A 16,055-nucleotide genomic window follows, 5' to 3' on the forward strand; every position below is an offset into this window, starting at 1 on the left:
ACAAATTAGCGAGTACAACAATCGAGAAAAGACTGCTCTTTCTTATTTACAATCTTCACAAAAACACCTCCCTCAGAATTCGCTGTGGCATAGAAGGAGGGTTGTCTAATTCCATCCCTATTATGAAAGCTGTAAGGCAGGGTTGTGTTTTAGCACCCCTGCTTTTCAACCTCTTCCTTAACGATATGAGAAATAGTTGTCTTTCCCCTTCCTTCCATTCTCCTAAGATTAACAAGCATAGATGTCCAATATTGCTCTATGCTGATGATGCGGCCTTACTAGCCTTCTCCAGAATCGGCCTAAAACGCTTGCTTTGTGCTTTTATGGTATATTGTGCACAAAACCAACTAGCCATTAACTATAGTAAAACTAAAATTGTAGCCTTCTCCAAGTCACCAAAAGTCTTCAACTGGTTAATAGATGGGCAAAGAATTGCCCAGGTACCCTCTTACAAATATCTGGGCATTACATTCCAGTCAAACCTCTCCTGGAAAACGCATATATGTGGGGCAATGATGACAGCCCGAAACACAACAAAAAATATCATTCGATACTTTTTCACTAAAGGGGGACAGTTTATTCCGGCGGCTATACAAGTGTTCAACACAAAGATTATTCCCCAATTGTTATATGGGGTCCCTCTTTGGATTGCTGCCTTTAAACCATCTTTAGAAGCAGTGCTTTCGACCTTTCTGCGCCAAATTTTAGGACTACCAAATTGCGTCCCGAGTGCAGCGATGAGATTGGAACTCTGCTTAACTTCGATCGGTTGTGAGACCTGGATACTAGCCTTTAATTATTGGTGTAAACTTGCATACAACCAAATCCCAGGATACTTAGCTAAAATCTGGGGAGATACGTTTATTTCCAGATGGATGTCATCGTACTCTGATAAACTTGCTCATTTAGGTCTCTCCTCACAATATCTAGCTTCTCTTGACATAACTACTGCCAGAAATACCATATGCTCCAGACTAAAAGATATAGACAGACAAACCGATACAGCAGCAGCCTTTAAAACTTGCTCACCCTTGTCCCATGCTTTATCCTTTGACCCCCTTAAGTATCCGAGCTATCTTAATTATCAGTTAATTCCTAAATATTGTCATATGTTCATAAAAGCTAGATTTAACTGCTTAAGTTCTTCAATAATGGATGGTAGATATAAGCGAATTCCGTATGATCAATGGCTATGTTTGTGTAATGAGGGGGTAATGGAAACGCTCTCTCATACCTTGTTGGAGTGTCCATTATATATTCGGGAACGTCATAATTATATTTTTCCAATTATAGAAAAATACCCAAGTAAATCTTCTAAGGAACTCATAACTTGCCTCTTGAGCGGTCTGAACGAACAACATACGAGAGCAGTAGCTAAATATCTGTATGTAGCTCAGCTTAAACGTTCAAACCTTTTAAAGTGATTGTATTAACATTGAAACTCTAATTATCAGATCCCTTGATGATACTTGAGAACAACTATTTTATTTATTCTTGTAACAATTACTTTAAATTCCTTTATATTTTTGTATTAACTCTGTATTATTTATTAGTTTGTTTTAATCCTATTCCCACACTTCCAACTATTGTATATTAACCGCCGATTTTTATGGGTCTTTGACCGCAAATAAACTTTTGTTTGTTGGCTGCAATATTACACCCACTTACCAGGGAGTAAACCTCGGTGAACTTATCTACATGATTTAACATTAGCTAGTTTTCACCAAGAGATCTTAAGTCACCAAAGCGTACTGCAATAAAGAAGCAATATCTGTTGAAAATATAAGACAGCATTTACTCAAACATGCCTCAGCACTAAAGGAACACACTCAAGTCCTTTGTAAGTCAATGTGCTGAAATGAAGAAAATCATGGCATTCTCTATAGATACTATATATTTCAATCCATCAGGCCTCTTGCTCCCCTGGTGCATTCACTATAGCTGCCCAATTTCCCTGCTTTTCAAAGTTTGATAGAAATATATGTGGGCTATAGGTATGTTATTAAGCCGCAAGGTTTTTTGCCTATGAGTGAATCTAAGTACAAATGGAAAACAGCTAAACAGTCCTTTGTAAGTCAATGTGCTGAAATGAAGAAAATCATGGCATTCTCTATAGATACTATATATTTCAATCCATATCTTGCTCCAAGTAGGCACCTCACAGCAGATTACAAACTATCTAACACACACACACACACACACACACACACAAGAAGAACAAAAGCAACTGATTAACAATACAGCAAACAGTACCAGGCATAACAGCAACAAAATTTATTGAGGGAGTAGTCAGTAGAAAGGAAAGTCACAGAAGATGCTGGTTATGTCACTAACTTTGGTGATATGGATTTGCAAGCTGAAGAGAGAATTGGCTTGCACGCTGTTACTGGACCCCTATAGCAGGTTAGGCTGAAACTGGGAGAATAGCTTAAAACAACCCTGCATTATTACCCATTGTCTTCATTCCCACATTGCAGGTTGGGCTGAGAGAGATGTATATAACAGGTCTGTGGTATAGTTCACTCTTATATCCCTATTGGAGACTGGAGCAGCTCTGCAATGTAGTCGACTGTTGTATTCCAGGGCAGAGGCAAAACTACTTTACTTGCCCCCTCAGGCCCCCTCCCAGGTGAAATCAGTCACTCAGTTGTACATGGAGCCCTCATGCACCATTCATTTGCATGCAGAATGGTTGCACTTTTAAATTTTCAAAAAAAAATATTTTAATTGCACAACCCAGGTTAGAGCAGGAAACTTAGTCTGATGCTACTTTTTCTTATTCAGCCCCCTTGGCCACAGGCTCAGGTAACACAAGCATGACAGTGATACACTACAACATTTTGTTGCAGGGCCTGCTTGTCTATACAACAGTCTCAATTAAAGTGATTTAACAGGTGTTCCCTCTTCCCATGTAACCCTGGGAACTGAGGTTCTGTGGAGAGGAGGGTGTCTAGAAGAAAAAGGGATACCTATCAGAATTCTCAGCACTTGCATTAAAATACAGTTCTCAGGATTTTTGGGGAGAAGCCATGACTGTTAAACTCCTATTGGATTGTTATAACTTTATATTGTGCCTGAGTCCAAAAATCACTTCTGTTTCATAACCTTTTTTCTATGTCTGTAGTATTTGCACTACTTTAGGCAATGAAAACTACTGGTGACTCCCCCCCCCCAGATATTAAATGCAAAAAGACATCTGGTATAGCACAGTGGGGAGGAGAGCCAGGCTGGGAGTCCAGAGTCCAGAGTCTGTGAGTTCAAATCCCTGCTCATGTCTCCTGGGAGTAAAGGGCCAGCCAAAGATCACCCCCACAGTGAGTGGCTCAGGGGTTACGTGCCCTGCCACCTGTGCAGCCGTGGGCAAGTTGCACAGTCCCAAGGAGCCCAGTTGCCCCCCAGCTGGCAGTTGCGGACAAGGAAGGGGCTGGCTTGTGCAGCTGTGACAAGCTGAGCAGGCCCTAGCCAGCTGGGGAGGACTAGCCTCAGAGGAAGGCAATGGTAAACCTCCTCTGAATACCACTTACCATGAAAACCCTATTCATAGGGGAGCCATAAGTTGGTATCAACTTGAAGGCAGTCCGTTCTCATTCTTTTTGAAATGCAAAAAAATTACCTTAATTCTGACTATCCCTCAAGGGATGGGATTCGTTGGACGGTGCCAGTTCAAAAGCATCCCATCTACTAACAAGCCGGTATCAATTTGAGTTCATCCTTTGTCCACTAGCTGCTGCTTTTACTGATCTGTTATTTTCCCCTTGCAAAAAATATTGATATTAATATCAATAATTGGAAATAAAATATCAATATATCAATAAAATACCAATAAAATATTATAGTTCTTAATATTGATATTTTAGAGGTGGATTTTTTAAAAGCCATTTTCAAAAATAGTCATGGAAAATTGCTACGTAAAAATCTGACCCATAACTATAGGGAGTACACAAATTAATGGAAAATTTGGTACCAAATCCAAATTGGGTAGAATTCTAGCATATCCATAATACACATATACACAGACACAAAAATGATGTAGTTTTAAATGTCAGACCATCTTTTTATGGAAAGATGGAATATGAATGTAATAAATTAAATGGAATTAAGTACAACATTTGTTTCTTCTTCTTCTTCTTCTTCTTCTTCTTCTTCACCACTTGTTCCTGGTGCTGAAAACTATTTCTTTAGCTCAGGTCTGTACTTTGCAGAAGTGAGCCCACTTTTAATTATATAATAATTATAGGACTATAGCCAGCATGGATTTTTTGCGTTCCACAATGTTAAATTGAAAATACCCCCCACGCCATTCTGATGCTTCCCATAAGCTCTAGATCCATTTCAATCGGGTTTTAGGCCCGGTTTTGGCACTGAGACAGCCTTGGTCGCCCTGTACGATGACCTATGTCGGGAAAGAGACAGAGGGAGTGTAACTCTGTTGATTCTCCTTGATCTCTCAGCGGCTTTTGATACCATCGACCATGGTATCCTTCTGGAGAGGCTTGCGGAGTTGGGAGTTGGAGGTACTGCTTGGCAGTGGTTCCGCTCCTACTTGGCGGGTCGTCTCCAGAAGGTAGTGCTTGGGGAACATTGCTCGACACCGCGGGCTCTCCAATATGGGGTCCCGCAGGGGTCAGTTTTGTCCCCCCTGCTTTTTAATATCTACATGAAGCCGTTGGGAGAGGTCATCAGGAGTTTTGGAGTGCGTTGTCATCAGTATGCTGATGACACGCAGCTCTACTTCTCCTTTTCATCTTCTTCAGGTGAGGCTGTCGATTTGCTGAACCGTTGCCTGGCCTCGACAATGGACTGGATGAGAGTTAACAAACTGAAGCTCAATCCAGACAAGACTGAGATGCTGTTGGTGGACGGGTTCTCTGATCAGATGGTGGATATATACCCTGTCCTGGACGGGGTTACACTCCCCCTAAAGGACCGGGTTCGTAGTCTGGGAGTCTTTTTAGACTCTTCCCTCTCACTTGAGGCTCAAGTAGCCTCGGTGGTTAGGAATGCGTTTTACCAACTTCGGTTGGTAGCCCAGCTACGTCCCTATTTGAGTAAAGAGGACCTTACATCAGTGGTACATGCTCTGGTAACCTCACGTTTGGATTACTGTAATGCGCTTTACGTAGGGCTACCTTTGAAGACAGTTCGGAAGCTACAACTAGTGCAAAATGCGGCGGCCAGATTGCTGACAAGGACCAAGCGGTCCGAGCATATAACACCTGTTCTGGCCAGCTTGCACTGGTTGCCAATATGTTTCCGGGCTAGATTCAAAGTGTTGGTATTAACCTATAAAGCCTTATACGGTGCGGGACCACGATACCTTGCGGAACGCCTCTTCCGATATGAACCGGCCCGTGCACTACGTTCTGCTACGAAGGCCCTCCTCCGGGTTCCAACTCACAGGGAGGCCCGGAGGGTGATGACAAGATCTAGGGCCTTCTCAGTGGTGGCCCCCGAACTATGGAACAGTCTCCCTGAGGAAGTACGCCTGGCGCCGACTCTGCTTTCCTTCCGGCGCCAGGTCAAAACCTTCCTATTCTCTGAAGCATTTTAAGTTACATTGATCTAATTTTAATAATGTTTATTGTATTGTTGATTGTATTTTAATATTATTCTGTTATTCATTGTATTTTTATACTATTTTATGTTCACCGCCCAGAGAGCTATCGCTAGTCGGGCGGTATATAAATTTAATAAATAATAATAATAATAATAAATTCAAAACAAAACCTTACAAAACTTATAGTCCTGAATTCAGAAAAGCTTGCTTAACAACCCTCTAAATCAGTCAGACAGAATTGAGAGTTCAAAGTCTAAAAAGAGATAAAAAAACCCAGAGCCCTTTTGGACTTTTTTTCTGTCAGAGTTCTCATAATCTGTTGAAATTCATTAAAAATTAGCCATGTTCCCTGAGTACCTGTAATCCTATTACTGACCTTGCCCCATACTCTGACCCTCATCTTCTGCAGTTTAAAAGTTTTTTAAAAATGCCTGGCTGATTTTTAATTAATTTAAGAAATTTTACCATGAACTTAATGATAACATTGGGCATGCTCAGTAAGAACCAACTGTCAGTGTTCTAAAAGCCAGACTCACAGCTGCTTGGCTTACCTAATCAAGGGGCACACCCACACAAGACCTTTATTTCACTTGAGACAGTCATGGCTTCCTCCAAGGAATCCTGTGAAGTGTACTTTGTGAAGGGTGCTGACAGGAGACTTATTCCCCTGACAAAACTCCAGTGGCCAGAGTGGTTTAACAGTCAGCCACTCTGACTGCAGTTCTGTGAGGGAAAGAGGACATCTCATAGCAACTCTCAGCACCCTTCACTAACTACAGTTCCCAGGATTCTTTGGGAGAAGCCATGACTGTCCAAAATGAAATAAAGGTCTGGTGTGGATGTGGCCAGGGACAGCTTTGGTTTAAATTTGGGTGGGAGGCTAGATGTGCCTGCTGTAGAATAAAAAGGTGGGGAAAACCCTGAAAAGCAATTATACTGTTCACAATGTTTTCCTTTAGAAAAAGAAAAGGGGCTTCCCCTCTGCCCATTGCCACCCACCCAACCTCCTCCTCTCCCCTCCTCCCCTCCCCCTCCCCTCCCCATGTCAGTTTCACCTATCCTAAACATGATTGTACAGAAATAAATCCCATTGAACACAAAATGTATGCAAATAATCAGACCCACCCTCCCTTCTCCTCCCTCCTATTCCCTCCCTCTTGCCCTTTCCCTCACCCTTCCTTCCCCATCCCCATCCCCGTCTAATCACCTCCTTCCCCGTCCCCTCCTCTACCCCCCATGGTCAGTTTTACCTTTCTTAAGCATGATTGCATAGGAGTAAATCCCATTGAACTCCATAAGCATGCAAATGATTAAACGTGCCTTCCCTCCTATCACCCCCATTTGCCCCTTCTCTCCCCTTTCTTTGCCCCTCCCCTCCCCTTCCCCCCTCCCCTGCCCCTCCTTCCCCCTCCCCTGCCCCCTCCCCTCCCCTGCCCCCTCCTCCTCCTTCCCCTTCCCCTGCCCCTCCCCCTCCTTCTGCTCCCCTCTCCCTCCCTTTCTCCTTTCCCCTCCTCTCCTCTTCCCTCTCCCCCCATGGTCAATTTTACCTATCCTAGCCATGATTGCATGAGAGTAAATCCACTGAACTCAATAAGGATGCAAATGATCAAAACTACATTTTCCCTCCTTCCCCTCTACTCTCCCTTACCTCCTCCCCTCCCCTCTTCCTTCTTCCTCCTCTTGCCCACTCCAGCCCTCCCTCCCTCTCCCCCAATCAGTTTTACCTATCCTAAGCATGATTGCAGAGAAGTAAATCCCACTGAACTCAAAAAGCATGCAAATTATCAAACCTGCCCTTCTCACCCCCTCATGCCTGCTCCCATCTCCCTCCTCCCCTCTGACCTTCCTCCCCTCCCTCCCCTCTTGCTCCCCTCCCCCCTCTTCCTCCCCTCCCCCCTCTTCCTCCCCTCCCCATCCCCTGTGGTCAGTTTCACCTATCCTAAACATGACTGCAGGGAAGTAAATCCCACTGAACTCAATAAGCATGCAAATGATCAATCCATTCTCAGCAAACTTGCACAGGATCCCATTTTTTACCTCCTGGATTAAAAAACAGAGAAATTCACTAATAGGCAAAAAACCTTGCGGTTTAAGAACGTACCTATAGCCAACAGATATTTCTATCAAACTTTAAAAAGCAGGGAAATTGGGCAGCTATAGTGAATGCACCAGGGGAGCAGGAGACCTGAGACTGCCTTACAAATTTTTCAAAATGCAAACACAATTTGGGTTGGACTTTCACAGTCCAATCCACTTCCTGTGTAGCTTGGAAGAATTTGCTAACATATGCCTCTGAGCATATGGTGAGTAGTGACAACACCTGCAATCAGCCCAAATAATAGAAAGAAGACATGTGCCGTGCTGATCTTGTTTTAGCAGGGAGGAAGCAACAATGTTAAACAGTTGATATAGTTCAGATAGTCACTTTAAATATGTTTGAATTACTTTGCAATTTTAGTGAAGTTTTCTGTAGTACATCATTTTCTTGTGCTTCTGTTTCTGTGAATATATGAACTACAGCAACAGTTTGTAACACTAAAAAAAAGCTCCAAAAACAATTGTGGAATAATGGCACTGACTGTTCTGCAGAATAGTTTCCAATGGACATGAGGAGTGTCTCAGTTTGCACAAGATAAAACAGTGGGAGATGAAACATTCTAGCAAAATTCTAGGTGTGTTCTATGTTTTTAATTGACGATGCCCGCCTTTTCTTAAGTGGAGTGGTTTAAACATAGCAGGCTGAAAATATGCATCTTAGCAGGCCAAGTTTGTTTTTTTCCAACAGCTAGACTCATTGCTTAAGTAGCAACATATTGTAGTTAGTCTAATTTTACATCAAACTGCAGTTTCAGATTCAACTGTTAATGCTCCCAAAATAGAAATAGAACATATCCTCCAGTTTGAAACACAAAAGGCTGTATTCACCATCATATGGCATTGACCTATCAAAAGGCTTTGAAATTAATAAAAATACATTTGACTAGGGTTGCCAGGTTCAGTGCCTGAGACTGATCCTGTATCTTTTGGAGAAGAGAAAGTCAGCCAAGTGCAGGTGTTCTTGCAACACTATAATGGGAAAAACCACAAGGTGGAATTCTCCCTTCCCCCTGCACAACTTTTAAAGATACAGAAGACCTCTTGGTCTTGTAATGACAACGGAAGATTTGTGTAACTTTAAAGTCGACAATGAGGACATTGAACTTGTCAAGGATTATCAATATTTTGGCACAGTCATTAACCAAAATGGAGACAATAGTCAAGAAATCAAATACATGCTTAACTGGGAGTAAGGTCCACTGAACCCAATGGTGCTTACGTCTGAGTAGACATGTATTGGATTGCAGCCGTAGTCCCCAGTAAGTGTGTTTAGGATTGCAGTCCTAAGGACTAGCTTAGTGATAAGCTCCTAGCACAAAGAGCCAGTTATAGAGTTGGATATGGCACATGCTACACTTCTCCTACACCTGCTCAGAATGTAGATCATGGATCTCATGCCTGAAACATAGTCTTTTCCGAAGCCTGAGCATGAAGGTTTTTCCCCTGTTCTGACCAATAAACTTTTGTCATACAGGAAGATTACAGTGTACCAATGGTTGCAAACAGATTATTCTCTTTATGTGCATTCTGAGGTTTGGTTGGGTTAACAGTTATGCCATTTGTCCCCCATCAAAAACGAATAATGCAAGTGTGAAAAGCAGGTATGAGGGAGTTGGGACTGGAGAAAACCTATCTAACTAGTCATTTAATCCTACCCACTAGCTGGTCAGTGGATGATGGCTTCCAAGAAAGCAGCTGCCCAACAGAACAGGGTAGAGGGCAAATAGAGATTCTGGAGCAGTAAATGGGATATGGAACCTGTGGGCCCTGCAGATGTTGTACTACATCTCTCACCATCCCTGACCATTGGTCATTCTGGATGGGGCTGAAGTCCAACAATGTTCTCCATCCCTCTGCTAGAGTGTTTCTCCCCTAAAGCCAGAGTCAAGCTTCTGAAAGAACTTGCCAAGTTCTTAGAATGAAGCACAGAGGTTAATTTGTTTTTGCTGTAATATTGACATTTGGTCCTCCATGGAGGATACGTTCTGGTTTGTTGCCTGCATGCATTTTGTCTACCAAATTAACATTTGCTAAATTAACATGTCATTTTGAGGAAGATAATTAGTTTCCTAGAAGAAGAAATGTAGTTGCTTAGAACATATAGATGTCAGCAACATAATACAGTCCTATGTGACACATTATTATTGTCAGGGCTTTTTTTGTGACCAAACTTACTGATACAGAGTACTGGCACCTCTTTTTTGCTGCCCATAGCAGCCATTTTGTGCTGGCACCCACATCATTTTATCAAAGTATGAGTACCACCACCTCATTTTTTTACCCCAAAAGCCCTGATTATTGTTGTTATTGCTATTATATAATTAGAAAAGGAGTTGAAAACTGCTATTTTAATGGCCAAGTACTATTTTCTCCATATATACACAGGACTTGCTTATATCTAAGAACATGTAGCATTCATTTAATCCATTAATTTTGATTCTGCTTTTCAGCTCAAAGGCATCCAAAGTAGCTAATAGCATTTTAAGGGCAAAAAATCAATTTTCAATCAAAACAATATAAAAAGTTTTTAAAATTTACAAAATATTGAAGTAGCCCCAAATTTCTTCTCTGTGTCAATGGGCAGTATTCAGTGAAAATGTTGCACTAGCACATAGGTTAGTGCTAGCACAACAGGATTTTCCCCCTCTCCTCTCCTCGCACAGGCCCTACACCACCCCCAAATCTGCTCTGGGGGATTGGGGGAAACCCCAGAACAGATATAGGGGGCATGTGGGGGGGGAGGAGAGGGGGAGGTTGTTTCATGATGGAATGATCTGCTTAATGCTACATTGAATACAACCCCGTTTCGCACCCGGGACTTACTGGTTGCGGGGCGTGTTTGTGGCCCGGGTGAAGCCTGAGCCTCCATGCCTGGAGAGGGCAAGCGCGCCGGCTGGGGTGACGCAGTAATGGCGCGCTTCTAGAGGGGGCGGGGCATATGAGCTTATTTAGGCTCGCGCCATCCGCCCCCTCTCCCTCTTCATAATTGTGGCAGCGGAGTACCTGCGCTACTGGAGTGGCCTGCGGCGACATTTTGAAGTGCGGAAGTCAGGAGACGACGCCATTTTGAAGAGCGTTCGACGTGATCGGCTGCCGCGACTTGGCGGCTTGACAGCTCGCCCCCCCTTTTTTCACTTGCTGTCTCGGAGGTGGCTGGGGAGGTGTTGGCGGCTTGGCGGTTTGACAGCTCGCCCAGCTGATTGGCGGCTTGCCGCGGCTTGGCGGTTTGGCAGATCGCCCCCCCTCTTCACTTACTGTCTCGGAGGCGGCTGGGGAGGCGTTGGCGGCTTGGCGGTTTGGCAGCTCGCCCGGCTGATTGGCGGCTTGCCGCGGCTTGGCGGTTGGACGGATCGCCCCCCCCTTCACTTACTGTAGCGGCTTGGAGGCTTGACAGCTCTCCCAGCAGATCGGTGGCTTGCCGCGGCTTGGCGGCTTGACGGCTCGTCCCCCCCCCTTTTTTCTTAAGAATTTGAGTGGCGGCAGGAGGCGTTTTTGAGCGGCTGCGTGCAGCGGCTTGGCGGCTTCCGCAGCTTGACGGTTTGACAGCTTGCCCCCCCTTCTGTACAGTTTGAGCGGCTGCGGGAGGTTTTTGAACGGCTGTGATAGTGGCTGCTTGACGGCCTCCCGCAACTTGGTGGTTTGACAGTTCGCGCCCCCCCTCCCCTCTCTATCGGAGCTTCAGGGAGGAAAAGGGTGGGTACAACCCCCCCCACCCATCCTGGGGCTTTGGTTTTCAAGGAGAGGGCACACAGTAAGGAGCCTTTGGTTACACATACACACATATATCTAGTCTCTAAATAATAATAATAATAATAATAATAATAATAATAATAATAAAATAACAAAATAGTTATTTTGGTGGGAATTTCAGGTCTTTCACCTTCCCCTGGCCATGGCACCCAAAAAGGGGCAAGGTGGGCCTAAAGGAAAAGGGAGGGCCCCTAGAACGAATATGGGGCCTCCCCCCAGGGGGTCGCTAAGGCGGGAGTTGACGAGCCACCATGGGCGGCTATCCTGACCCGTCTCGCGGCTCTGGAGGGAGCCTCCTCTCACCAATCTCTACCTAGCCAACAGACTGCCCCTGTGGCAAGTACCCCCCAGGCAAAACGCACCAGGAGGCAGCCTACTAGGTCATTCTGTGCAGCTCCAACATTATCCGGGGTTAGTCAGTCCAACGTGGCTGGGGGATTGCTTTCACCTGTTTCTAACCAGCCGACGTTGGAATTAATTCTAGCTCGTCTGGATGCCCTTGAGGCGGGTCCCAGTGGGTCCATAAGAGAAACTCCCATACAAGACCGGGGCGCTACTACTGCCGAGCAGCCAGCTATGGAGGCGGTGTCGGCTGGAAAATCGGGTGAGTACGCTGTGGCGGGCTCCCCAGGAATGGCCCCTATGTGGGGCTGGCCCCCATGGGGATACCCATATTGGGGGCCCAGCCAGGTTTGGCCTTTCTCTCCTCCACATAACACGGAGACTGACACCCAGGCTGCTCTTCCAGCTGCCCAGACGGGTGACACACAGTCACTACCCCCCTCTTCATTAGAGGCTTGTGAACAGGTCTGGGCATCTTCTCGGGCCGGCGCTGGGGTTGAAACAACCATCTCCCCCCAACCCACAGTCTCTTCAGATGTGTCCGTGGTCCCTCAAGGCGTTGGCGACCCACTTGGGCATATTAAAGAGGGCGCCATCCCTTTCAGCGAGACTTCTGCCCCTCTGGGTTTTCATTTGCTCCCAGCAACAAAGGATAAAATCTGGAACGGGGAGTACATTGATCTGTTTTCCCTATTATACAGAGAGCCAATCAAGAGAGACAGGGAAAAAGGTGAAGAGAAGGAGGTAGAGCGGCCCAAGAGGCGCCGGATTGAGCGCACTTGGGCTAACTGGCTCCCTGCCTACCTTACATATATAGGGGTGATCCTACAAAAACAGCCACACTGCAGTTTGGTCCTGATTAAATACCTGGACATTATATATAGGGCATATACAGAGTTCATGGGGTTTGCGTGGCTCTCTTACGATGAGGCTTTTCGTATGAGAGTGGCATATGATGCCTCCTTGCCATGGGATAAGAAGGAGGCGGAGCTGTGGCTACAGTTTATGTCTCATTCAAAGTCGGTGGCTGGAGACAGGACCAATAGTGGCCACCTCATGGCTAGGCAGTTGACACAAGTTCCTTCCCGTGGGCCAGCGGGGCAGGGGGTTCAACCACGCCTGCTCTGCTGGGAGTTTAGCTCCCGTGGCTTCTGTAGCAGGAACCCTTGCAGGTACAGGCATGAGTGTACACTCTGCGGGGGCCAACACACACCCGCTGCCTGCCCTAGGAACCGACCTTACCGAGGTGGCAATAGAGACTTCCAGGGGCAGCGGAGGCAAGGACCCCCTGGTGCAACTCAGGGAAAAGGGCCCCAGCCCAATTAAATTACCTGTTTTACAACACTTATTGAGTAGTTACCCTTTAGCTCAAGAAGCTCGTTGCCTCTTAGAGGGTTTTTCAAATGGTTTTCGGATCCCTTATTTAGGGCCCCGGACTGCCTTCCGGTCTAGGAACCTGAGGTCGGTCTTAGGCATGGAACAGGTTGTTCTGGACAAGATTAACAAAGAAAGGGAAGTGGGCAGAGTTTTGGGCCCCTTCACGTCCCCTCCTGTTCCGTCTCTTAGGGTTTCTCCACTGGGTATTGTACCCAAAAAGATGCCTGGTGAGTTCCGCCTCATCCATCACCTCTCCTATCCGCATGGGCATTCGGTTAACGACTTTATTCCACCTCACTTATGTTCGGTACGTTACACCTCTTTTGACTGTGCAGTGAGCATGGTGAGGAGGTGTGGTGTGGGTGCCTTCATGGGGAAGTGTGATATAAAGTTTGCATTCCGCCTCCTTCCCATCCATCCAGGTGACTTTGATCTATTGGGTTTTGCTTTTGCTGATCATTATTACGTGGATCACGCACTGCCCATGGGCTGTTCGATCTCGTGCGCAGTATTCGAGCTTTTTAGCTCTTTCCTGGAGTGGGCGGCAAGGAGGCGGTCTGGATCATGTTCTGTTGTCCACTATTTAGATGATTTTTTATTTGCTGGACGTGCACACATGGGGGAGTGCAAAGACCTTATGGATCAATTTATGGAGCTGTCTAGGGATCTTGGAGTCCCACTGGCAGGGGAAAAAATGGAGGGTCCGGCCCAGATTATCACATTCCTGGGGATCGAGATAGATACATTGGCCCAGGCCTGTAGGCTCCCACCGGCTAAATTACAGCTGCTACGTGAAAAGTTATCACATGTTCGGACTTCCAGGAGCGTAACACTGCGCACCCTCCAGGAGCTGGCGGGTTCATTGAACTTCGCCTGCAGGGTAGTGGCGCCAGGGCGGGCTTTCCTCAGATGAATATATGACGCCATGTCAGGTTTGTCACGCCCTCATCATCACATTAGGCTCTCAGGTGCGCTAAAAGACGATCTGTCAGTCTGGGCTAAGTTCTTACAGGACTTCAATGGGATTTCTTTTTGGAGGTGGGACCGCCTCCTGGAGGCTGAACTCCAGGTGCACTCCGACGCCTCGGGGGCATTTGGTTTCGGTGTCATCCTTAATGACTCTTGGAGCCATGGCAGCTGGCCACAGACCTGGGTTCAGGAGGGCTGGACTAGAGACTTAACTCTCCTGGAATTTTTTCCCATCGTGGCGGCAGCGCATCTTTGGCCGGACAGGCTACGTGATTCCACAGTCCACTTCTGGTGTGACAACCTGTCCACGGTGCACGTTATTAACTCCTTGTCATCAAAGAACCCTAGAGTTATGCACCTAGTGCGCGCCTTTGTTTTACAATGTCTCCACTTCAACATTCTGTTCCTGGCGCGCCATGTACCGGGTATTGATAACAGTATTGCTGATGCTCTGTCACGGAACCAGATGGAGAGGTTTCGCTACCTGGCACCATGGGCCAAGGCTCAGCCGGACGTGGTCCCGCCAGATCTATGGGAGATTGGCAGCTTGAGTCGGAGAGAGTGATAAGCCTGTCCATTGCACCCAGTACTATGGCCAGCTACCAGAGAGCAGGTAGGGAGCTATTTGCTTTCAGGGTAGAAAGGGGTTACGTACAGCAGTGGCCCATCCCAGTGGAACACCTCACAGAATTTTGCATGGAAGGCAGGAGGAAGGGCCTGGCCGTTAAGACTATTCGAGGTAAGATCTCGGGCCTATCCTTTTTGGCCAAGTCTCGAGGTTTGCGGGACTTTTCTGATGACTTCCGACTTCGTAAGATGTTGGAAGGCTGGGCAAGGGAACACCCCACCACTTCTGATCCTCGCTCCCCTATTCACCCAGAACTTTTGCTAGGGCTTTTGCCCCAATTTGAACGTTTATGTTCATCACCTTTTGAGGCCCTGCTTTTTCATGCGGCCACACTTACGCTGTTCTTCGGAGCTTTTCGGATCAGTGAGGTGCTGGCGGGGTCCAGGACTGACCTATCCTCCCGTGCCCTTTTGCTTTCTGACTTTAGTTGGAGGGAGGGACAGGCTACCCTCCAGCTGCGCTGGTCAAAGACTGATCAGCGCAAGAGGGGACGTATGGTGGTTCTTTCCCCCTCACAGCGGCACGAAATTTGCCCTGTAACAGCATTGGCTAAGTTCTTAATAGTCCGTGGCCAACAGCCAGGATATTTATTTGTGCACAAGGATGGCCTCCCCCTTTCTAGATTTCAGTTTTGGGCAGTTACTAGGTTAGCCCTTGGGCATATGGGACTAGATCCCAACACGTTTGGGAAACATTCTTTCCGTATTGGCGCAGCGTCCACGGCTGCCTGCTTGGGTTTTTCCCAAGGCCAGTTACAGTCCCTGGGCAGATGGCATTCCACAGCCTATAGGTCTTATGTTCGGCCTTTTCAAGGGGTTCCAAAAACCAGTTTGTGACTTGTTTCTGTCACTGTTATGAGTTTCCATTGTTTGTTTTGACAGGCCGCTGGAAGGGAGACGAAAGAGTGCGCATCCTCCTCTGCGGCCATAGTATGGTCTTTTGGGCAGGCCGCAGGGCGGAGAAGTCGCGTTTTGGCACACAGCTTGGGCTTAGCCAGTGGGCTAACGTGCAATGGTTGGGCTGCCGTGGGATGCGTTGGGACGGGCTCCTGCCAGCTCTTTTCCAATCGGCAGTGGTCTGGGACGAGCCACAATTTTTGGTCATTCACCTGGGGGGGAATGACCTTGGTATGTTGAAGGGCAGAGTCCTTATTGAGCAGGCGTGTGCTGACTTCCAGGCCATCAAGCAGAGGTGGCCAGGGGTGCACTTGATTTGGTCCGATATTTTACCCCATAGGCACTGGAATTATATGGGTGACCCTAGTGGGATAAATAGGACCCGCAAAAAAGTAAATAGGCAGCTCCGTCTTGCTCTATTGGACTCTGGTGGTTTTGT

At 46.5% G+C, this 16,055-nt stretch overlaps 1 protein-coding gene across 5 annotated transcripts in view; it reads left to right on the top strand.

Moving 5' to 3' along the window:
* LOC133383491 (solute carrier family 22 member 2-like) overlaps positions 1-16,055 on the top strand; it is a 96,933-nt gene that overhangs the window by 11,174 nt on the left and 69,704 nt on the right. For 4 of the 5 annotated variants that reach the window (XM_061624306.1, XM_061624305.1, XM_061624307.1 and 1 more), the window contains exon 2: positions 11,889-12,008. The exons of the other annotated variant lie outside the window; for it this stretch is intronic. The gene's annotated coding sequence lies outside the window, so the exon portion shown is untranslated. The remainder of the gene's footprint in view (positions 1-11,888; positions 12,009-16,055) is intronic. 5 annotated transcript variants of the gene reach the window in all.

The sequence above is a fragment of the Rhineura floridana genome, chromosome 4 (genome assembly GCF_030035675.1).
Source record: "Rhineura floridana isolate rRhiFlo1 chromosome 4, rRhiFlo1.hap2, whole genome shotgun sequence".
NCBI classification, from domain to species: domain Eukaryota; kingdom Metazoa; phylum Chordata; class Lepidosauria; order Squamata; family Rhineuridae; genus Rhineura; species Rhineura floridana.